At 42.9% G+C, this 25,646-nt stretch overlaps 1 protein-coding gene across 3 annotated transcripts in view; it reads right to left on the minus strand.

Annotated features, from left to right (window-relative positions):
• Positions 1 to 25,646, minus strand: part of SAMD11 (sterile alpha motif domain containing 11) — a 1,263,018-nt gene that overhangs the window by 613,962 nt on the left and 623,410 nt on the right. The gene's annotated exons all lie outside the window — the stretch shown is intronic.

Consider the following 25,646-nt stretch of genomic DNA (forward strand, 5'->3'; position numbering starts at 1 on the left):
CTCAGCTATCAAGAGCTTGTTAAAAGATGTAGCTTTTTTTTTTCTTCTTAAACTGCTCTACTGCAAAATGCATGCAAACAGAACCTGAGCTGAAGAGAAGAAAATTAGGAAATATGCACAGGTGAAACACAACAAAACACTTGGGATCTGACTGAAACACAGTAATATAAACACTGGAAAATTGGTTTCACAGTAAAAAACAAAATCTCTCAGTGAAGGAAAAATAATTATTTCTTTTATGCTAACAATCCTTTATTTAAAGGTAGGAATGTCGGGAGAGTCAGTTATTCTGAAGTACCACCATTGAACAATTTTTATATATACATTTATAGGATCCGTACAGATCCCCGAAGACAAAATCACCGAAACTAATTTCGATTTGGCATACTTGCGCGAAAGTGCTTTTCACCGAAGAAGCACTTTCGCGTAAGTATGCCTGTTTGCGAGACCACACAATGGTGTGGATAAGGGAACATTCCCTTTTCCTCACTGTAGTGCGGTCTCGGAGTGAAAATATTAAAGTAGTGGGGTGGGGGATGCAGGGGGGCAAAGCTCCCCTGCATAAATGTAGATTTCTTTCTTTCGTTTTTTTTTTTTACATATATTAATGTAAGCGCTTTTTCGGTGAAAGCACTTTCGTTAATATATGTTCAGTGATTATGGATTCGGGACTTTGCACATTCATGCATAAGTTGTAGATCTATATATATATATATATATATATACACACACACACACACACACATATATATATATATATATATACACACACACACACACACACACACACATATATATATATATATATATATATATATATATATATACATACACACACACACACACATACATATGTTTTGTTTTATATATATATATATATATATATATATATATATATATATATATATGTGTGTGTGTGTGTGTGTGTGTGTATAATTATATATGATGCATATATGTGTGTGTGCACAGACACACACACTCACACATATATATGTATATATATATATATATATATATATATATAGGATGCGGACACATGCTTTTCAATGTTAAGTGCTTTCGTGTATGTGTGTTCGATGTTTTGTGATTCGGACATATGCTAATCAAGCATGTGTCCTAGACCCATATACATATATATATATATATATATATATATATATATATATATATATATATATATATATATATTTAACTATACATAAATAACAACTAATATAATGTAAATACCATAAATTTAAAACAATGGTTACTACCAGCTATATTAATATGCTTAGAAAGAGCATTTTTTGGTCTACCCTATTAATACTGTACACATGCTCCCTGATTCTATCTCTTAAGCATCTTTTGGTTTTGCCAACATAGAAGGCTTCACAGACTTCACATGAAGCCAGGCAGACCAGATTAGAAGTACCACAGCTGGCATACACATTAATATCCAGAACACATTCAGTATCAGGGTGTACATACTGATCATCAGTCCTAATATACTGACACATATTGGAATGATGACAAGGGAAGGTACCAACTCTATTTGTTTTTAACTTCTCTTTTACTTGCCCTAGTGGCCTATAGCAAACCATCTTTTTCAAAGATGGTCTATTTTTAAAACAAAACGTCCGAGTTAGAACTTCGACCAATCAGCTAACTCCCATTTTACTAATTCGACCAACCAAAAGAGTAATTTGGATTTTGCCGATTTAAACAATCAGAATGCTGAAATGGTTCCTGGAGGTGTAGCCTCCAACTCTGCATCCAATGGGACTATGCAATCTTCCATAACTGAGACGTCATCTGGTACAATGAATGAATCTGTGTGTCGTCAAAGCATTTCAGCACAATTAGGATTTGTTAGTAGAGAAAATAACGAAGGGCAGCAACATGCATCTACGTCAGTCCATCCATCTTTTTTACAGATACAGCTGCCAGAATTATTGAAGCTGAAGGAGAGAGGAAGATTGACAAGCCGTACCAGTTGTGGGAAAAAGAGACAGTTTGCACAGGAACAGCAAGAGATGGGGCCTGCAGTTTGCAACAAAGTACGAAAAACTTGATTATCAAATCAAATTATCAAATGCATATTTGTGTTCATTAATACAACAGATACATGCAAAACATTATAATATATATACCTTATACAGATCAGAAAACCTTGGGGTGTTTGGAAAAAGAAGTGATTGAGGAAGTGTGAAAATACAAAGAAGAACATTTAGAGATTTATAAAGGTATAAAAAAGAAATATGGACATGGGAAAGAAAGAGATCTGATATGGTGCAATAGTTAGGAAAGGAAAAAGTTAAATGAATCAGTACAATAAAAGCAGCCCCATATATATTCAAACAGAAATACAGGCAAAGGCACTCAGATATGAAAATTTCACAATACAAAAAATAAGATCACAAAGGGGGGGGGGCGTAGAGCAGAAGATTAGTAAAGAAGAATTTAAAAAATAGAAGCATAAATTATAAAATAACTGGGACGTGAAGGATTTAGAGTAGGAAGTCTAACACAGGTTATATCACAGCATGAGGGAACAATGTGTCTCCCAAGTAAGGAGAAACAGGAGGAGACATCTGAAGAAGAAATATGGACATGGGAGAGAAAAAGAGATTTAATGTGGTGCAATATTTATACAATGGAGAAAGCAAAATTAATCAATTCAAACAGGGCAGTACCAAAGATATTTGAAGAGAAATACAGGCAAAGGCATATAGAAAATTTTACAATAAAAAAATAAGAAAATAATGAGAGAAAGTAGAAAGGAGGATTAATATTGGAGAAGTTAATGAAATTTAAATTGAGGTTACTGACTACCTGCGAAGTGAAGTATTTAGTGTAGAAAATCTAACTCTGGTAACACCACAGCAGGATAGAATAATGAATCTCCAAACTAAGGAGAAACCAGTGGAGCGGGAAACATCTGATCAGTTGCCATATGAAGACAATTTGGAGCCTTCAGATGGAACCCAGTATAAAAGATCAGTTGGAGTTGCACAGCAAGGGCAGGAAAGTACAGTTTTGTACCTACCATAAATGTAGATGTTCGAGTGTTCACCCTGCTGCAGTCATCACACTTGGGTTATCCTGTCGTCAGGCAGTCCCGCAGTCGGCCGGAATTCCAAAGTCTTGGTCCGGCATCGGTTGCTGTCACCTCTTCCCTGATGTCAGTGCGCCAGGGGTATATATAATGCAACCGACGCCATTTTCTTCAGTTTTTCTTGCCCCAGATGTCAGGTGCCCCCAAAAAGGTGGTCAGAATTAGTACCAAATGGAGTGAACACTGCACAAACACAAAATCCCTTCAGCTATAAGCAAATACATCAGTAAGGCATAGAAGAGATTTTGCCAGTAGATCAGAGGGGATGGAGGGAGGGTAACCTGGACTGCAGCAGGGTGAACACTCGAACATCTACATTTATGGTAGGTACAAAACTGTACTTTGTTCATCGTGTTACCCTGCTGCAGTCATCACACTTGGGTTGAATCCCAAAGCTAAGGTAGGGTGCAGGTATCATAGAGGGTTAGTGGAGGCAATAAGGCCCTGCAGAACTGCAGTGGTGAAGCCCGCCCTGGACTTAGAGTAAAGAGGTAAGTGATAGTGTTTGGTAAAGGTGTGTACTGAACTCCAAGTTGCAGCTTCTAAAATTTCCTTGGTTGGAACCCCCCTGAGAAAGGCTGTAGAGGTAGCTGTTGCCCTGGTAGAGTGGGATCTAATGGTAGCAGGAACTGGTTTCCCATGATGGGTATAGCACAAACGTATGCAATGACCTATCCATTTAGAAATGGTTTGCTTAGATATAGCCTTCCCTTGAGAAGCTGTAGCATAGGATACAAAGAGCTGGTCAGTTTTTCTGAAAGCCTTAGTTTTGTCCAAGTAGTAACGAAGCTGCCTGTGAATGTCCAAGGAATGCAGGAGTCTCTCACCTTTGTTCTGTGGATTGGGGATGAAGGTGGGTAAGTGGATGGTTTGATTTAAAGCTACACTGGAAACCACCTTAGGCATAAAGGAAGGATTAGTTCATAGAGAAACTCTGTCTTGATGAAAAATGAGGAAAGGTTCCACTGCCATTAGTGCCTGTAGCTCTGAGACTCTCCTAGCTGAAGTTATTGCTAGGAGCACGGCAGTCTTCCATGATAGGAACTGAAGATCTGCAGAGAAAGCTGGTTCAAAGGGAGGTAACGTTAGTTTTTCCAGAACAAAGTTGAGGTCCCATGTTGGTGTAGGATTTCTCTTGGGTGGTCTAATGTTTTTTGCCCCTCTGAGGAACTGCCTTAGAAGAGGATGTGAAAATAAAGGTGGATCCGTGTTGTAGTGAGCTGAAATAGCTGATGCTTGAATTTTAATTGAAGAAAAGGAAAGTCCTTTGTGCAACATCTCAGCTAAATACTGTAGAATGTGAGGCATGTGAGGCTGAATTGTGTCTTGGCCTTTAGCTTGGTTCCAGGCACAAAACCTTTTCCATTTGTCCAAATAAGCCTTCCTGGTGCTTGGCCTCCTGGCTTCCAGAATAACATCCAGAACTGCTTGTGAAAGAAGAGTTGGTTGGATGTTTAGTTGATTTGCCATGCAGCCAGATTTAAAGTTTTGAGCTGGCTGTGAAGAATCTGTTTGTTTTGTTGTGTGAGCAAATGGGGTACTTGAGGCAATATCCATGGCGGGCCGTGGGCCATATTTTTCAATAGCGGGTACCAGTGCTGGTGTGGCCAGTCTGGGGCTATGAGAATCAGTTGTGGTCTCTCCTTTTTGACCTTCAAAAGAACCTTTGTAGGAGAGGTAATGGTGGGAAGGCATATGCTGTCAGGTTTTTCCAACTGAAAGAGAGAGTCCACTTTCCAAGCTTGATGGTGGAATGTCCTTGTACAAAATTTTGTCAGTTGGTAGTTTTGAGGACTGGCAAACAGGTCTATGTTTGGAAGACCCCATTTTTGAGTTATCATTGCAAATATTTGTGGATCTAGTTTCCACTCATGGGGATCTTTGATGTTTCTGCTGAGATCGTCTGCCCATGTGTTCTTCTGTCCTGCCAGGAATTGAGCTTGTAACTGGACTTGGTCGGCCAGAGCTGTGTTCCATAAGATCATTGCTTGCCTGCATAGAGGGTAGGAAGGTGCACCCCCTTGTTTGTTTATGTACCACATTACTGTGGTGTTGTCCGTCTTTATTGCAAGTTGTCCTGGATGTAATAGATCCTTGAAGGCTGTCAGAGCTTTCTGTACAGCTAGCATCTCTTTTGATTTATGTGCAGATTTCTTTGATCTGCAGTCCATAGGCCTTGAATGCATTGTCCTGCCATGTGTGCCCCCAGGCATAGTCTGAAGCATCTGTTGTGATAGTCTGCCTGGCTGGGGGCAAGGTGAAAGGCTGACCCTTGTTGAGGTGACATGCCTGTGACCACCATAGAAATTCCTGTTGTAAGAAGGAATAAGAGATATCATTGTGTCCAAGTTGTGGCTGTGTTGAGACCATACGCTTTTAGGTACCACTGTAATTTCCTCATATGCAGCTTTGCAAATGGTATTATTAGTATGCAAGATGCCATGAAGCCCAAAGCCTGCAGAATTTTTCTTGCAGTTAATTGGGTCTTTGTTGCCATTGTCTTGAAATATTGAGTCAGTTGTAGTAGCTTGTCTGGCGTAAGATAAGCCTTCTGGGCCATTGTATTCAAGCTGGCACCCAGGAATGTAATTTTTTGTGAGGGTACTAGTTTTGACTTCTTTTCGTTTACTGTGTACCCCAGGCAGTTTAGTAGATGCTTTACAAAGGCCAGATGATGTAAGAGAATGCCTTTGCTTTCTGCTTGGATGAGGCAGTCGTCCAGGTATGGATATATTTGAATTCCTCTTTGTCTGCATTATGCAATTACTGGTGCCAGGCATTTTGTGAAAACTCTGGGCGCAGTAGATAAGCCAAAGGGCAGTGCACAGACTTGGTAATGGGTTGAACTGCAATGAAACGGAGGTATCTTCTGCAACTTTGTCTGATAGGGACATGCAGGTATGCCTCCTTGAGGTCCAACGTTACTAGCCATGCTTCCTTGCCCAACATGGGAAGTAGCTGCTGTAGTGTTAGCATCTTGAATTTGGGTACTTGTAAGTAAGTGTTTAGAATTGAAAGGTCCAGAATTGGTCTCCAGGCATTGTCCTTTCTGGGCACTAGAAAGAGTCTTGAGTAAAATCCTTGGCCTTGCTCTCGAGTAGGTATCAGCTGAATGGCTCTCATGTCCATGAGAGCTGTAATTTGTTTTTGTGCCTCTGCCCATTGATTTTGTGGCAGGTTTGGCATTCCTCTTTTCATTGGCAAGGTGTGAAAATGGAATCTGTATTCTCATAAAATTATGTCTATGACCCATTTGTCCTTTGTGACAATGTGCCAGTTGTCTGCAAAAAGTGCGAGTTTTCCCCCCAAGGGGGCTGCCAAGAGAGTATTGCTTGGCCAGATGAGGTGCAAGTCATTGAGTTTGCCTTCTGGTGGATTGAGACCTGTCTTCTCCTCCCTTCTGTGTTGTGGTGCCCCATTGGCGAGGTTTATAATGGGCTTGTGGTTGTCCTCTGCCCCTTGGGTGTCTGTATTTACCTCTCTGTGGTCTGTCAATGGCTGGAAAGGACTAATTTTTTGTTGGCCAGTTTCTGCTGAAGCGAGGGGGTTGTACTTGTAGGAAATCTTTGACTGTCTGCATAGATTTTGCCTTATCTTTCATTTTCTTTAAAACTTCTTCTGCTTTAACTCCAAAAAGAACATCCTGCTGTAAGGGAGCATCTAGTAGTTTTGCTTTAACATGATCAGGCAGAGTTTGTTCCTTTAACCAAGCATGCCTACGTATAACAGACCCAGTGACAGCTGGAGGCCTCCAAAGAATCAAACCCACATTGTAAGGTATGTTTGCCCACCTGCTCAGTGGCATGCAACAGATCCTGCACTTCTTTCAATTCAGATTGTTGAGGGAGAGTGGTTATTTTTTGCTTTAACTGAGAGATTAGAAATTGCTGATACTTAAGCATATGAAATTGACAATTCAATGCCCTCATAGCTAGTGTGGCTGAGGTGTAAACCTTTTTCCCCCACCTGTCTAGTGCTCTGGAATCCCTCTCAGAAGGTACTGGGTTTTTGGCCATAGAAGCCTTAGACCCCTTGGGACCCTGGGAGATAGTCTCTGGGTCAGATACTGGGCTTTTGTAAAGAACTTTGTGGGAATCAGGCACTCTGTAGTATCTGTCAGGCTTAGCCGGAGCAGGAGGTAGAGAGTCTGGGTTGAAACTGGATTCTAAATAGACATTATCCACAATGTCCAAAACTGGTGGGATGGCAAGTGGTCTGTGTTGGGGGAGTAAAAGAAACTCTCGGAGCCTTTTCTTTGAATCAGAGTAGTCTTGACCTTCCCAGTGAAAATGTTCCCTCATAGTGTGTAAAGTTTCCCTAAAGGAGTAGTCTTCAGGAGGAGAAGCTGAGGGAATAGAGTCCTCAGCATCAGAATCTTCATAAGGAAAGAAGGAATAGTCTTGGTCCTCAGAGGAGTCTGAAGAAATGGACATTTGCTCAGAGGAAGCAAAATCTTCCTCTTGTCTAGGCCTTTTGTCAGGAGGGGGCTGTGAACCCCTGATTAAAGAAATCAAATCTTCAGCCATTTTGAGCATCTGTTTCTTAGGCATAGGGCCTTGAACAGGAGACTGAAGTGCAGTCCTTTTAGATTTAGAAGGAGTCTTCGACTTAGAAAACGTTTTAATGGTGAGAGTCGTCGGTCTGAAAGCGCCTTCAGAAACCGATGGCGTTTCTGTAGCACCGACGTCTTTTGAAGCAAAGTCGTCGGAAGGGCCTGAAGTAAAAGGCTGCGTCGGCCTGGTACATTCCATTAAAATTTCCGTAGCGGTCTCAGGTTCCAGATCTGCGGTAGTCAGGGGCTGTGTCGGAGCCTCACTGAGGGCCGGAGAACCGGAGACCGGATCAGCCAAGGCCTCAGAATCTGGCTTAGACCTGGGCTGCCTGTCCTTATCCCTGCGTTTTTGTGCATGCCGGTAGTCGGTTGCTCCGACGGCATGGTGTAGTTAAATTTCCTACCACAGTAGCGTCGTGCGAAATCAAAGCGTCTTTTAATAGTACGCTTATTAAACTTAGCACAAAACCGACAAGAAGTGACGTCGTGGTCTGGGCCTAGGCAAGGTATGCAATAAGAATGAAAATCCTTATGAGGTATTTGCTTCCCACAAGAAATACAATTGTTAACTTTTTCTGACATCAGTCTGAAGCAAGAAAAGTTTTCCCAACGGGGTACTTAGCTTTATAGAAGACTTCGGTCTGAAATTCGAAATCGAAAATCTCAGGAGTCGGCCGACCGGCACTTGCGAACTGCGTCTGCTTCGGGCACCGTGCGGCAAGAAAGACTGAAGAAAATGGCGTCAGTTGCATTATATATACCCCTGGCGCACTGATGTCAGGGAAGAGGCGACAGCAACCGACACCGGACCAAGACTTTGGAATTCCGGCCGACTGCGGGACCGCCTGATGACAGGATAACCAAAGTGTGATGACTGCAGCAGGGTAACATGATGAACATCAGTAAACTGGCAATTCTGACACCACCAATGTTGGGGAGTGATAGATCAGTGAGTTCCCATATGAAACAGCAATGAATGACACAGAATGAAACTGAATAGAATATGGCACAGTTAGATGCTCTGAAACTTTCTGTAGAATGTCCACAGGAAATGGAGGACAAAGAATATGATATCAGTTTAGAAGAAAATGATCTAAGGGAAGAGTTATTTCATTTAACAGAGATGGACAGACATATTAAGATCAATGTAAGAAATAAACTATGGAGTGACAATAAGACCCCAAATTTTAGAAATTTGATAAAACAAATGCACACAGTAATCATGACTGTTTATAGAAACGCATGTGATAAAATAGAAGTAAACAGGATACATTACTGTGCAGCTAAATTAATAACAGATAAAGTTTCACCACAAAAACACAGGGCAGTAAGAGACAGGAAGTGGAGAAATCAAATGCCATCATGGAAGTGATGAACAGAGAAAAGTATAAAGCAATTAAGACAAGAAGGGTCACTGGTGGAAGAGTACAAAAGTGGGAACAGATCAACAAAAATACTCAGAAAGACAAATGTGATAAAAACAATGTACAATATCAGGCTATATCATACATTACTGCAAATAATAAGCTAAAGATATCAGCACAGGCAGAAAAAACTTAGAAGATATGCAGATACATATAAAGTAAAAGTACAAAACAGGCAATTCATTGAAGGCCCAAAAATATTTTACAGAGAATTGGCAAACCAGGCAAAAGGAACTGAAACATCACCTAAAAAAGAACTAAACACATTTTGGAGAAATGTGTATAAAAATCCAGTAGAACATAACAAACATGCTGAATGGATAGAAAAAGTAAAAGAAAGAGTAAGTTCAAATGTACAGGTTATAAAATGGGATGAAGTAACAGCAGGAGAAACTGAAATAAAACTTAGAAAAGCTCCTAAATGGAAAACTCCAGGCCTAGATTCAGTACCTAAGTTCTTGCTAAAAGTATTACCATCTTTACATGAAGATTTAACTATGAATAAGAACTATTTATATGCGCACCCTGAATAGACAACTACCTGGTTAAGAAACTACAGTTGTGTACACTTACCATAAATGTAGATGTTCGAGTGTATTCACTGTTGCAGTCGTCACCTGTGGGTTATCCCTGCTGCAGTAGCCCTCGGCTGGCCCAAAACCAGAGTCAATGTTTTTCTGGATCTGCTACTGTCGCCTGTAGTCTGACATCAGGTCATCAATGCTATAAAGCAAGGCAGCCGATGCCATTACATCAGTTTTTCTTTCCCTAACCCATCAGAAGCACTAGGAAATATAGTAAAGTGGTCCTGGTGGCTAAAAGCCACCGTGAGAAGCTTATGTCCCCCTAAGGAAACAGGATATAAGGGGGAAGAAGTGAGGGAAACCAGGACTGCAACAGTGAATACACTCGAACATCTACATTTATGGTAAGTGTACACAACTGTACTATGTTCTTCGTGTTTCACTGTTGCAGTCATCACCTGTGGGAGGATTCCCAAAGCTGAGGAGAGGGGGTGGAAGGATTAGTCAGAGACCTATGCATGGGTTAGCAAGCCCTGCAGAACTGCGAAGGCAAACCCTGCCCTAGCCTTAGAGAAAAGAGGTAGGTAGTAATGGTTTGTAAAGGTATGGACAGAGGTCCAGGTGGCAGCTTCCAAGATGTCCCAGCTGGGAGCACCACTGAGGAATGCTGTGGAAGTGGAGGCTGCCTAGTGGAATGGGTATGAATAGACTTAGGGGGAGGTTTCCCATGTAGTCTGTAGCAGAAATGGATACAGTGTGATATCCATTTGGAAATGGTTTGCTTGGAAATGGGCTTCCCCTCTGCCCCTACGGCAAAGCTGACAAGAAGCTGGTCTGCTTTTCTGAAGGGTTTAGTATGGTCCAGGTGGTATCTGAGCTGTCTGTACATGTCTAGTGAGTGCAGAATTCATTCCCCCTTGTTTTGAGGGTTGGAAAAGAAGGTAGGTAGATGTATGGCCTGGTTGAGGGTCACAACAGATACCACCTTGGGCATAAAGGAGGGGTTAGTCCTCAGGGAGACCCTGTCTACATGGAAAATTATGAAGGCCTGAACTGCCATAAGTGCCCGAAGTTCTGAAACCCTTCTGGCTGAGGTGATAGCTAGTAGAAAAGCAGTCTTCCAGGAAAAGTGTCTCAATTCACCTGAAGCAGCAGGTTTGAAGGGTGGTAAGGTTAGTTTTTCTAAAACATAATTCAGGTCCCAGGCTGGAGTGGGTGACCTTCTGGGAGGTCTGACATTAGAAGCCCCTCTGAGGAATTGTTTAATTAAAGGATGTGAGAAGAGGTGCTGGTCTGTATCAAAATGAGCCAAAATGGCTGAGGCATGGATTTTAATAGAAGAGAAGGAGAGGCCACTATTGAGTAACTCGGCTAGGTAGTCCAGGATAAGAGGGATGGAATGTTGTGAGGTACTGCCCCCTCTGGACTGGCTCCAGGAGAGGAATCTTTTCCATTTCCCTGCGAGGGTACCAATGCTATCTGGGCCAATCTGAAGCAATGAGGATGGCCTTTGGTCTCTCCTCCCTTATCTTGATCAGTACCTTGGGAATAAGAGGCAGAGGAGGAAATGCGTACACAAAGAGGGAGTTTCAGGGGAAGGACAAGGCATCCACCTTTCAGGCTAGGTGGTGATACTCCCTGATAAAGAATTTTTTCAGCTGGTGGTTGAGGTGTGAAGCAAAGAGATCCACTTCTGGAGTTCCCCACTCCTGAATGACTTGAAAATAAGATTTTTCTGTGGAGCTGCCACTCATGGGGGTCCAGTAAGTTTCTGCTCAGGTAGTCTACCAAGGTGTTGTTGATCCCTGGTAGGTACTGAACAATTAGGTGTAATCCCATGGAGGAGGCTGTCCGCCAGAGGTTCATGGCTAGCCTGCACAGAGGGCAAGATTGTGTCCCTCCCTGTTTGTTGATGTACCACATTACTGTGGTATTGTCTGTTTTGATAAAGAGAACCCCTGGCCTGAGATGGGGGGATGAAGGATGTCAGAGCCTTTTGTACTGCCATAATTTCCTTCTGACTGATGTGTAAGGGAAGGTGCTGGGTAACCAAAAGACCTTGGGTGCACCTGCCTGTTAGATGAGCACCCCAAGAAATGTCTGAGGCGTCGGTGGTGGTGGTCTGTCTGGTAGGGGGGAGGATGAAGGGAAGACCCTTGTTCTTGGCACAGGCCCCTGCCCACCAGAGAAACATGGCCCTTATACAGGTTGATCAGAGGGAGAGAGGTCTCTAGAGGCTGAGAGTGCTGACACCAAAGGTTTTTTAGATACCACTGAAGTTCCCTCATGTGAAGCCTGGCCAGAGGAATTAGAAGGATGCAAGATGCCATGTACCCCAAGGCTTGCATGAAGTTTCTCACAAGTGAATATTCGCTGAATACACGGGTCGTCAAGGAAATGACATCATGTAAACAAAACCCTTTTATTTTGTCTGAAGAAGCTTCTACTTTTTTGGGAAGCGAAAATGTTCTTAATAAAATACGTTAACATTATTTTTTAGTTCCTGAGTGTTCTAGTTCCTGAGTGTTTTGGACTTGTTTCGCTTTGGTGTTTAGTGGTTTAGTTATTTGTTGCCTTCTCCAGTTTCTCACAAGTGAGGTGACTTCTGGAAGCCAGCTGGGTAAAGTAGAGAGGCAGGAAGCTCTGCTTTTCTGGGGATAGGAAGGTCATTTGGGATGCTGTGTTCAGCACTGCTCCCAAGAAAATGATTTTCCTAGAGGGTGTTTGCTTTGATTTCTTGTCATTGATGGTGAACCCTAGGGAAGTTAGGAGGGTTTTGAAAAAGAGAAGGTCCTGGAGAAGCTTTTCTTTGCACTCTGCCTGAATAAGGCAGTTGTCCAGATAAGGGTAAATCTGTATATTTCTCTGTCTGCAAAATGCTATGGCTGGAGCTGAGCTGAATACTCTGGTGCAGTAAATAAGTCGTCCAGATAAGGGTAAGTCTGTATATTTCTCTGTCTGCAAAATGCTATGGCTGGAGCTAAGCATTTGGTGAATACTCTGGGTGCAGTAAATAAGTCAAAGGGTAGCGCAGAGAACTGCAAGTGTTGTGAGCCTGCTCTGAAGTGCAGGAATTTCCTGCAGGATTCCCTTATGGGGATGTGGAGGTAGGCATCTTTTAGGTCTTGGGTCACTAGCCAGGCATTTTTTGTCAGCATAGGCAGCAGCTGCCACAAAGTTAGCATTCTGAATTTGAGGACCACCAGGGAGGTGTTCAGAATGGATATATCCAGGTTGGGGCACTAAGTGCCCTCTTTTCTGGGAACAAGGAATAGCCTGGAATAAAAGCCTGTTTGATCTGAGGTGACAGGTTCTACTGCCCCCTGGGATATGAGAGTTTGGACCTCTATCAATGCATCTGCCCACTGATTTGGAGGTAAGTCTGGGTACTCTCTTGGAATTGGGAGTTCGTTGAAAGAGAATTTGTATAATTGAAAAATGATCTTTAAGACCCATTGGTCCTTTGTTACAGAAAGCCAATTTTTTTTGCAGAGGGAGAGCCTTCCTCCCAGCTTTTGGTTAGTGAAAAGAGGGCAGAGGGGGGAGAGGGAGTCATTGAGAGTTTTTGCAATAGAAGGATGGCTTAGAACTCCCTTGCCTTTGGGGCAGACATGGCCACTGTTTGGTTCTCTGCTGCCCCTGGGATAGGGGCCTGGATGGTCTGTCCCTGCGGGCCTTACCTTGCCCCTGTCTGCTAGGTGTAGGGAAGGACCAGTGCTTAGAGGGTAAGTTCCTGCTGAACCTGGGAGGTTGAACCTGAAAGAAATCTTTTACTGTTTGCATAGATTTTGCTTTGTCTTCCATCTTTTTAAGCACCTCTTCTGCTTTTACTCCAAACAAGCGATCCTTATCAAGGGGTGCATCATTTAATTTAGATTTGACATGATCAGGGAGAGGTTGTTCCTTCAGCCATGCAAGTCTCCTAATGACGGATCCTGACACTGCTGCCCTGCTAGAGGCTTCTAGAGCATCATATCCACAGTGTAAGGAGTGTTTGGCCACTTGACAAGTAGAGTGCAGTAAATCTGCTATCGAATTGGCACAGTCAGGAAAGGTTGAAATCTTTTGTTTTAATAGTTCCAAAGTGTGTTGTTGATATTTTAACATTTGGAACTGACAGTAGAGTGCTCTGATAGCTAAGGTTGCAGAGGTGTATACTTTTTTTACCCCATATGTCCACAGCTCTGGAATCCTTGTCAGAAGGAAAAGGATTCTTGGCAGAACTAGTCTTAGCTCCTTTAGGTCCCTATGTATTGACCTCTGGGTCTGCTGCAGGATTATTGTACAGGTATTTGTGAAAATCTGGTACTCTGTAATACCTGTCAGGTCTACTGGAAGCAGGTGGGAGGGCGTCAGGGGCTAAGATGGATTCATGGAAAACATCATCCACCACTTCACGGGGGATGGCCAGCGAGGGGTCTGTGCAGGGCCAGGTCCAGAAACTCTCTTAGTCTTTTCTTAGACTGGGGGAAGTCCTGAGATTCCCATTGGAAATGCTCCCTGAGGGTGTGAAGGGTTTCTCCAAAGGAAAGGTCTTCTGGTGGGGAGGCAGAAGGAATGGATTCCGCTGCATCTGAATACTCATAAGCAGTCACAGGTTGTTGTTCCTCTTCAAAATCTAAATAATCAGATTCCTCAGAATCCTATTCTGTCATAATTTCAGGAGAAAGGTGTTTTTTTCCTTTTAGATGTTGTGACCTGACTACCCCTGATAAGGAAGATAAGATCCTCTGCCATTTTAAGCATATGTGCTTGGGGTGGTGGAGCAGGAGCAAGATGGTGTCTACAGGCAGATTTTCTAGGAGTGGCCTGGGTTCTAGGCCTAAGAGTATCCATCGGTCTTTGAGAAACGGTAGTCAGATGAGAAGATGCCATTTTTTTTGTATAGATTCGGCAATGCGAGAGGCCTCCTCGGAAGTCGGTGCCTGTGTTTCGGCTCCGGACCCAACCGGGGCAGAGACAGCCAAAGGCTTGGAAGACAAAGAAGATTTCTGCATCATACTGGTCTCCAAAAGGGTCTCAGTAGAGCCCTGTGTAGATATCGTATCAGGCATCAGGGGCTGCGAAAGCTCCTCACTGAGTTCGGGAGAACTGATGACCTGCTTAGCGGTAGAGTCGTCGGAAGGCTTTGCGTTGTGTGGTCTGTCTCTATCTTTATCTCTGTGTTTTTTCAGAATGTCTATGGATTGTTGGCTGATGGACACCATTTTGGAATGCGAAGATGGAACACGAAAATACCTGTCTACAATAAGAGCTGTAAGGCGAATGGTTCTCGTGTTAAAGAGGGCACAGAACCAGCAACGGGGGATGTTGTGGTCTGGGCCTAAACAAGTGATGCAGTATGAATGGAAATCTCGGTGTGGGACCTGCTTTCCACAGGTGAGACAATTGTTAACTTTTTCGGACATCGGTTAGTGCAAGAAAAAAGGATCCCCAAAGGGGTACTTAGCTTTAGAGGTTTTCAGCTGTAATTCAAACTCTGGTAGCGACCCACCGGCACACTTGCAAACTACTTCTGCTACAGGCTCCATGGCAAGAAAGATTGATGTAATGGCGTCAGCTGCCTTGCTTTATAGCACTGATGACCTGATGTCAGACTACAGGCGACAGCAGTTGACGCAGAAAAATATTGACACTGGTATTCGGGCCGGCCGAAGGCTACCACAGCAGGGATAACTCACAAGTGATGACTGAAACAGTGAAACACGAACAACATCAGGAAAAACAGTACTCCTTAAGAGCGAACCTGCAAGCTATCCTAAAAACTGCAGACCAATAATTTGCTTTGCGACGATGTTTAAACTATACACTGGAACTGATGTTTATAGTCATTTAGAAGAAAATTCAATCATGGCAACAGAACAAAAGGGTAACAAAAGAAAGTCATATGGAACAAAGTATCATTTGTTGTTAAAGGAAGTCACAATGGAGAACTGTAAAAAAGGGAAGAATCTAAGTATGGCACTGACAGACTACAAAAAAGAATTTGAGAGCATCCCACATGCATGGATAAAGGAGTGCTTACAAATGTATAAGATACACCCTACATTGATCGATTACTTTATAACAACCATGAAACAGTGGCAAACCACTTTGCAGTTAAGCCATGATAAAGGACAAATTATAATTACAGGGATAACATTTCAAAGGGGGCTATTCCAGGGTGACTCTTTGTCCCCGCTGCTCTTTCGTCTTGCCCTTAACCCATTAAGCTGTCTACGTGACATATTAGATCAGGACTACAATTTGGCTCCCAGAAAACATCAGTGTAAGGACTTCTCATCTCCTTTTTGTGAAAGGTTTAAAACTATATAGTTCATCAGATGAGGAACTGAAAGTACAATTTCAAGTGGTCAGAACTTTCGTTGATGATCTAAGAATATCATTTGGTTTTGATAAATGTGCAAAAGCAACCTTTAAAGCAGGAAAGCTGCAGCACCAAGAAAACATCAGTTTGGGACAGGATTGTGAAATAAAAGAACTTGAGCAACAGGGAGTGTATAAATATTTTGGATGTGATGAAGGATCAACAATAAAACATGAACAAATGCAAATAAAACTTAGTAATGTATATTTTAGAAAACTAAAATTAATATCTAGGAACAAAGTCCAGGCTACAAACCAATTTGTTCTTCCTCTCCTAACTTACAGTTTTAGAGTGACTGACTGGGCCCAAAAGGTATTGGATCAGTTGGACAGGAAAACAAGAACATGCTTCATGCTTATCAAATGATATATAAAATCATTGTATACCAAGATTATAGAGTCCCCATTTTGAAGGCAATATTGACCTGTTCGAAACTGATTACATGAACAGACCTGCAATCATAGGATTGCATACATTAATGTTGACTTCACAAGATCCATAGTGAAAGTTTTAAAACATGAGGAGCATAAGTCTAAGATGACTTCTCTGCTTGGTTCAGCAGAAGCATATCTGTGTCAAGCGTGAATGGATATCAGACCAGAAGTAGATAAAAATCAGGCAGCAACTGAATGTGCCAAAAAAATAAAAGAAAGAATATAAGGTGAAGAATCATATGAGAAGGCAAGAAATGTGGAAAATGCATAAATATAGTTGCAAGTACAGAAAACCCTTGGAAGAACCTCATGTCGATTAGGACTGAACACGGGAATGGTTAAGGGGAGGTGAATTTAAATCATAAGACAAAGGGTTAATATTGGCAGCCCAGGTCAGCAGACTACGTACACAACAGAGTTGGAAACAGTCGCACATCTTGTTGCTAGATGTGATATAGTAATGGCAGAAGGACTGTACACTGAAAAGCATAATAATGTGGCGAGACTGTTACATTGGGACTGTGCAAACATTACAATACTGAAGTAGCTGAGAAGCACTGGAAACATGAGACACAAAGCATTATAGAAAATTATGAAATTTATATTGCATGGGATCACCCATTACCAACAGTTCAAAAAATACATGCAAGAAAACCAGATACAGTGGTTCATGAACAGAAGACAAAAGTAGCACTGATCATTGAAAAGTACAGTTTTGTACCTACCATAAATGTAGATGTTCGAGTGCTCATACAACTGCAGTCATAACAGATGGGTTATCCTGCCGTCAGGCGGGTCCTCGGTCGGCCGAATTCCAAAGTCTAGGTCGGCGTTCGCCGCCTCCTCCCTGACGTCAGTGCGGCAGGGGTACAAAAGAGGCAGCCGACGCCATTCTCTCCAGTCTTTCTTGACGCGCGGTGCCCGAAGCAGAAGCAGTTCGCAAGTGCCGGTCGGCCAGCTCCTGAGATTTACGAAAGTATTTCAGCCGAAGTCTTCTTGAAAGCTAAGTACCCGTTGAAACTTTTCTTGCCTCAGACCGATGTCAGACAAAGTTAATAATTGCATTTCATGTGGGAAGCAAATACCGCATAAGGATTTCCACTCTTTCTGTATACCTTGCTTAGGCCCAGACCACGACGTCTCGGCCTGCTGTTTTTGTGCTAGATTCAACAAACGCACTATTAAGCGTTGGGCGGAGTTCGCCCTTCACTTTTTTGGCAAAAAATTTAATTATATTATGTCGTCGGATACTCCGACTCCAGTTTTGGGCAAAAAACGCAAGGATAAGGACCGACATACGAGGTCTGCACCACCTACTGAAACCACGCTAAGGCCGACTACTGGTTCTCCGGTACTCAGCGAAGCGCCGACGCAGCCCCTGAGTATCGATGACAATGCATTACCGGTGTCTTCAGTACCTGAGGTCGCAGGATCCTCGGCCCCCATTCCTACTACAGATACCGACGCCACTCCTGGCGGGGAAACTCAGAATTTAGACAGGCCTGCCATTTCTCAAGGGGTCTTCAGGCCTTCCTCCTTCTCTATTAAAGCCTTCACTAAATCTAAAACAGTCATGAAAACCAAAAAACAGGTTCCTCAGACCCCCTCTCAAGGCACCATGCCTAAAAAACAGATGCTTAAAATGGCTGAGGATTTGATTACTCTTATCAGGGGTTCTCAACCCCCCTCTGACAAAAGGCCCAGATTAGAGGAAGACTACCCTTCCTCAGATCAAGCTTCTATTACCTCAGAACTATCTGAGGACCAGGATTATGCCTATTCTCCATTCGAAGATTCTGATGCAGAGGAGTCTATTCCCTTGGTCTCCCCCCTGAGAACTTCTCTTTTGGGGAAACCCTGCATACATTGAGGGAACACTTCACTGGGAAGGCCAAGATTACTCAGATTCCAAGAAAAGGCTCAGGGAATTTCTTCTACTCCCCCAGCATAGGCCTCTGGCTATCCCACCTGTTTTAGATATATTGGATGATGTGTACACAGAAGCCAGCCTTAATCCTGATTCTTTGCCTCCATCTCCTGTTAAACCAGACAGGTATTACCGGGTTCCTGATTCTCACCAGTTCCTATATAAAAGCCATACTGCTGACCCAGAAACTATTTCACAGGGTCCCAAGGGAATTAAGGCCTCTACTGCTAAAAACCCATTACCTTCAAAGAGAGATTCCAGAGCTTTAGAAAGGTGGGGGAAAAAGGTGTACAACTCGGCCACTTTAACCATGAGGGCATTAAACTGTCAGTTCCATATGTTAAAGTATCAACAGTTTTTGATATCTCAGCTGAAAAGCAAGATGACACAACCAGAACAACCAGATTTAAAAGAGTTGCAGGATTTGTTGCATGGTGCAGAGCAAGTGGGTAAACATACCTTGCAGTGTGGGTTTGATGCTTTAGAGGCCTCATGTAGAGCTGCTGTTACGGGGTCTGTTATACGTAGGTATGCTTGGCTCAAAGAGCAATCCTTACCAGATCATGTCAAAGTTAAATTATTAGATGCACCTCTTCAAAAAGATGTATTGTTTGGTGTTAAAGCTGAGGAGGTTCTAAAGAAAATGGAGGAAAAAGCAAAATCAATGCAAACAGTGAAAGATTTCCTGCAGGTACAGCCTCCACATTTCAGCAGAAACTGGCCTTCAAAAAATTGCTCCTTTCCAGCCACGGACAGACCTCAAAGGGGCAGATACAGGCGTCCAAGGGGTAGAGGGCAACCCCAAGGATCTTTCAGAGCCAGACAGTGGCAAGCACCAACCCCAAGAGGTGGAGAAGACAGATCACAGTCTTTTAGAAAACAGACACAATGACTTCCCCTACACCTGCCAAGCAAAGCTTTAATGGCAGCACCTTTGGGCGGAAAACTGACATTATTCTCAAAAAATTGGCATATTGTTACAAGAGACAAATGGATTCTGGACATTATAGACAGAGGCTACAGGTTCCACTTTCACACCCTTCCAAAAATGAGAAGCATGCCAAACCTGCCACAAAATCAAAGGGCAGAGGCACAAAAACAAATTTCAGATCTCATGGACATGAAAGCAATTCAAGAGGTACCTGCAAAAGAACAAGGTCAAGGGTTTTATTCCAGACTATTCCTGGTACCAAGGAAAGACAAAGATTGGAGACCTATCTTAGACCTATCCATCCTAAACACATACCTACAGGTGCCAAAATTCAAGATGCTCACATTACAGCAGCTTCTTCCCATGCTGGGCAAGGAGTCTTGGCTGGTAACATTGGACCTCAAGGAGGCATACCTGCATGTCCCTATCAGACAAGATTGCAGAAGATACCTCAGATTTCTTGCAGGTTCAACCCATTACCAATTCTCTGCATTGCCCTTTGGCTTATTTACTGCGCCCAGAGTGTTTACGAAATGCCTGGCATCAGTAATCGCCTTCTGCAGACTACAAGAGATACAAATCTACCCATATCTGGATGACTGCCTGATCCAAGCGGACAGCAAGGACATACTACTGCAGCACCTGGCGTTTGTAATAAAACTATTGATCTTCCTGGGATACACAGTCAACAAAAAGAAATCAAAACTAATACCCTCTCAACAAATAATTTTCCTGGGTGCCAGCTTGGATACAACCACCCAGATGGCCTACCTCACGCCAGACAAGCAAGGGCAACTGTCTCAATACTTCAGAAAAATGGCAACTTACACCAGGCTAACTGCAAGGAAAGTCCTGCAGGCTCTGGGATTCATGACATCTTGCATCCTACTAATCCCATGTGCAAAGCTGCATATGAGGAAACTTCAATGGTACCTAAAAAACTTATGGTCTCAACACAGCCACAGCTTGGAAGCAATTATACCACTCATTCCATGCCTTCAAAAGGAATTTATGTGGTGGGCTCAAGCTTGCCAAAGAAACACAGGTCTTCCTTTCTGTGTACCTCAAGCAACTCAAATCATCACAACAGACGCCTCAGACTACGCCTGGGGAGCACACATGGCAGATCAGTGCATTCAGGGAAAATGGACCCGAAAAGAGAAGCACCTTCACATCAACCAAAAGGAAACGCTAGCCGTGCAAAAGGCTATTATGACCTTCAAAGACCTACTGCATCCAGGCCAGCTATTGATAAGGACAGACAACACCACAGTGATGTGGTACATAAACAGGGGGGAACTCATTCATACCCCCTGTGCAGGCAAGCCATGACCCTATGGAACACAGCACTGGAATTGCAAATTCAACTGCAGGCACAATTCCTGCCAGGGAAGGAAAACACACTGGCAGACAACCTAAGCAGAAATATGACAGATCCACACGAATGGAAGTTGCATCCTCACGTTTTCACAAAGATAACTCAGGCATGGGGACAGCCAGACATAGATCTCTTTGCTACCCACAGAAATTGCCAGTTGAAAAAATTTTGTTCAAGGACCTATCATCCACAGGCCTGGAAAGTGGATGCACTTTCCTTCAATTGGGCAACGTTGTTAGTCTATGCCTTCCCGCCTCTTCCTCTGCTGCCCAAAGTTCTATTAAAAGCCAGAGCAAAGAAGGCGAAAATGATTCTCATTGCTCCAGACTGGCCAAGACAACACTGGTATCCGCTCCTGAAGAGCCTGACACATTCCCCACCATGGATCCTGCCTCTAGTCCCTCTTCTGTTGTCCCAGCACAACTACAAAACTCTTCACAGCCATCTCAAAACTCTAAATCTAGCTGCATGGAGAATTCCTTGATTTCCCAACAGTTTCTCCTCTCCAAGGAGGTGCAGGATGTCATCTTGGAGGCCAGAAGACCTTCTACTAGAAAGGCCTACTCCGCCAAATGGAGACGATTTTGTGCCTGGAATCAAGAAAAGGGACAGAATCCTTGGGTAATAAACATACCTCAAATTTTACAGTACCTAGCCGAGCTGTTAAACAATGGACTTTCCTTCTCCTATATCAAGATCCACGCGTCAGCCATTTCTGCACAATACAACACAGATCCTCCTTTATTCTCTTATCCTCTCTTAAGGCAGTTCCTCAGAGGGGCAAAAAATATAAAACCCCCAAGGAAACCACCAGTCCCTACTTGGGACCTCAACTTCGTATTGGAAAAGCTGACCCATCCTCCCTTCGAGCCAGCTTCCTCATCAGAGTTACAGTACTTGTCATGGAAAACAGCCTTTCTTCTGGCTATCACCTCAGCTTGCAGGGTTTCGGAGGTACAGCCCCTCATGGCTGTGCAACCATTCATCATTTGTCATCAGGACAGAGTTTCCTTACGAACCAACCCTACCTTTATGCCAAAGGTAGTATCCAGTGTAGCTTTGAATCAGACTATCCACTTACCTACCTTTTATCCTAATCCACAAAACAAAGGGGAAAGACTACTACATTCCTTGGACATTCACAGACAACTTTGTTACTACTTGGACAGGACAAAGCCATTCAGGAAATCTGAGCAACTCCTTGTGTCCTATGCTGCAGGTGCTCAAGGAAAGGCTATTTCCAAACAGACAATTTCAACATGGATAGCCCACTGCATACGCTTTTGTTACTCATTTCATGGAAAAACTGTGCCTGCATGCATCAGATCCCACTCCACCAGAGCCACAGCTACCTCTGCAGCCTTCCTCAGGGGGGTCCCTACCAAGGACATTTTGGAAGCAGCCACCTGGAGTTCAGTACACACTTTCTCCAAGCACTATCACCTCCCACTATACTCAAAATCTAGAGCAGGCTTTGCCACAGCAGTCCTGCAGGGCATCCTAGCCCCTCCTAGTTCCACTTAGTGCCTACCACCCTTACTTAGCTTTGGGATTCTACCCATCTGTTATGACTGCAGCTGTATGCACGATGAATATAGTACAGTTTTGTACCTACCATAAATGTAGATGTTCAAGTGCTCATACAGCTGCAGTCCAGGTTGCCCTCCCTCCATCCCCTCTTAGGACAGGCCTTATGACAAACACTTTTCATACAACCTTTTTGGGGTATTCTTTTATGGTGTATTTGCTTGCAACTACTGTTTTTGATTTTTTAACATTGCATCTTTGCATAACATTATGTTTGCCTTCCTTCTGGGGGCACCTGACATCTGGGGCAAGAGAGACTGAAGAGAATGCCACACCCAGTTACTACAATGTCTTGCTTACAGAGTGACACAAAAGTCATAAAATACCAGGATTTACAGGCGGAAATGAGGGCAACGAGGAAGAAGATACCCAGACAGTTCCAACTGTAGTAGGAGTAACGGGTCTTATAAGAAAGAATTTACAATCGCACTTAGGTATGTTACGATACATGTAACTCAGTATGAATTGCAGAAGCAGTCAATTCTAAGCACATTGCAGGTGCTACGAAGAGCACTTCTAGCAAACATCAAAGATTGAAACAATGCTAATTTCATGAACTTTAATCATGCTTTGATTTAGGAATGGGGCCCATTCCTGTCACGTTATTAGAAACCCAAAAGACTTGGAGAAATTAAACTAGGATACTGCAACAGTGATCTAATGATGAACATCGGTAGCAAGCAAGCTAGCTGAATTTATTAAGGGTGATTTTGCTCTCCCGGATCTTAAAGTTAGGCTTGTGAGAACTTTGATGAGGTGATGGTGTTTCTGACAAATACAGGTACTCCCTACTGTTACCCAAGGGCCTGAAGTCATGATAGGAGCTTAACCCTTGTATACAGGAAATGTTATTGCAGTGAAACCATATCTCTCTAATTCTACAAAAATGAATGTATTTTGAGTAGCAGGAAGGCCTCAAGTTCTTGCATCTTTCTATTTAGACTCCTGGCACTGAAGAGTTCTACCATGCTGTTGTCAAATTTTGAGTGTGAGTTTGCTATCTCACAATGCTGAATGGGGGACTGTGTTTAAAAAGGCACCGTAGGAACAGCAAAGCTAACCAATGTGGAGAAGCCTGGTATGGGAGGTATAAAACATCTCTGGTTAAAGAGAAAGTCTTAACTACCATTCTATTCCAGGCCGACACATACTGGATCCTCCTAGTATGACACTAACTGCTTAGCCAATTGTTAAAGCCAATTACCTTGTCTTGGCATGTAGGCATCACTCTTGGTGAAGTTAAAATACTACTCAAGACCAGACTTTCCCATCTCCAACAAATGCGATGTACATTACATCATGTCTCTCTGCATGTCCATCTGGGCCATTCGCTCCAACATGGGCAACCACTAGGTTGTAGTCATGTTTGTCTGTTTTAGGGGACCTTAAGACTCTTATGGCATCAAAGATCTTGCACTGGACAAGCAACTTACAGTCCCCCTATTCCTATCCAGTCTGGTGAGTCTGTATGCCTAATTATAGAATCGCCAATGACTAAATATTTCCCAGTGTAGAATTAGACTTAGAAGGCCTCATGGGCTTAGGCCCACATTACTGGTGACTCCTGGGTGATTTACTTATACACAAGTGGGGAGGAAATATGTGTTGCCTTGTGGGCTGGAGGCTGGGATTTATTAGAGTGTGTTCTGGGAGGCTTTGACAATTTTTTTTTCTTTACAGTCTCAGCAAATGTTATGGGTGTTCTGATGTGCTGTGAATGATGTGTTGTTGAGTTATGATGCCTACCAACAGTGGGCTAATGCAAGAGGTGTTTGTTAAACATTTTCATGTTACTGACAGAAGCAGTGAACAGTTGGTAGAACACCTAATACGATCAGACTGAGAGGTAAGAGTGTAAGAGTGACAGCAGACTGTTGAGCTATGCTGCCAAGGGTGGAGGAACAGGGCTGTTGACAGTACTCATGGATTGGAGGAAAACTAATATAGTACACCTTGAAGATTTATACATGAAGTACTTAGTGTGAAGTAAGGTTAGATAGCAGCTAATCAAGCCATATTAAGTAAAAAAACAAATTACGCTATAGTGTACAAACTAATGATAATATCACACAACTACCTTGTAGTTACACCTGTTATTACTATGTAGTCCACTTGCTCCAAACACTAAACAGTTTACTTGGACACACTGTAGAACAGCTGCTAGATGCTGAACACTGCATCTTTAGTTTATACCACAGAATGAATAGAAAATGCTAACCATGAACTACCAGTACTGGATCTGCCTCTGTTCATCCCCTGGTTGATTCTGTTTCCTCCTTACTTACCCTGTAAATATCTTTCTTTACCCTACCTTCAACTTCCCTTCTTCTTGAGACTAATATCCTCCATGTTAACTAGTCATGAAAAGTACGCAACATCCCTTTAAGTATTAGATATCCTAATCTGGCTCTTATTGTATAAGGAATCTAACTAAATAGTATTTATGAAGAATTTATCACTATTAATGTCATTATTTCAATATATGTAAATTTTGATGTATAGCTGCAACTTAATGCATGTTCACGCTGTACTGATTTTGATTGTATTCCATATCCTGTTATATGTATACTGATGTTGTAAATTTGCCTTATTTTTTGTACGCCTTGTTTACTTCTTCTTCTTCTTTCGGCTTTTTCCCATTTAGGGGTCGCCACAGCGGATCACCTGACCGCTCATGATTGGCAGTGGAGTTGTTATATTTGCCAGATCTTTACTAAGGTGCTGTTTATACAGCAGTCATTGAGCCAGCAAACAGCACATTAGATCACATGAGATGTGCATCTCTGAGCGTAAAATTTAGGTTTGTAGTATTTATTTATTTATTTTACATTTGTTAACCGGGAAAGTCCGACTGGATACAAATCCATTTTCAGCGGAGGCCCGGGGAGAAAAGCTCCAACTAATAAGTAAACAAGGCATGGGCGAACACGGTGGTGCAGCAGTTAGTGTCCTCCCTGTGGTCCTGTGGGTTTCCTCCGGGTGCTCCTGTTTCCTCCTACATCCCAAAGACATGCTTCAGGTGGATTGGACACTCTAAACTGGCCCAAAGTGTGAGTGCGTGTGTGTGTGTGTGTGTGTGCTTTCTGTGGAAGGTTGGGTGCCGGGCTGGCAACTTGACACTGTAAAACTCCACTGACAATCATGAGCGGACAGGTGATCCGCTGTGGTGACCCCTAACTGGGAAAAGCTGAAAGAAGTGGCTCAACAGGTAGTACATTTGTCTTTGGTGCTGGAAGATCAGAAAGTTGTAGCTTTTATTTCCATAGCAGGTATTTGTATTAATTTCTAGTTCTGATACTGCAGTACAGCATGTTGAAGTGTAGCACTCCATAGTGTACTGTCCTTAAGATGAGACATTAATCCAAGGCCCCATTTGCTTTAGTTGGGTGTGGCTTAGGTGGATGTAAAAGATCCTATGGTAGTTATAA

This window comes from Protopterus annectens, chromosome 2.part1, assembly GCF_019279795.1.
Source record: "Protopterus annectens isolate FY-2018-M chromosome 2.part1, PAN1.0, whole genome shotgun sequence".
Lineage (NCBI taxonomy): Eukaryota > Metazoa > Chordata > Ceratodontiformes > Protopteridae > Protopterus > Protopterus annectens.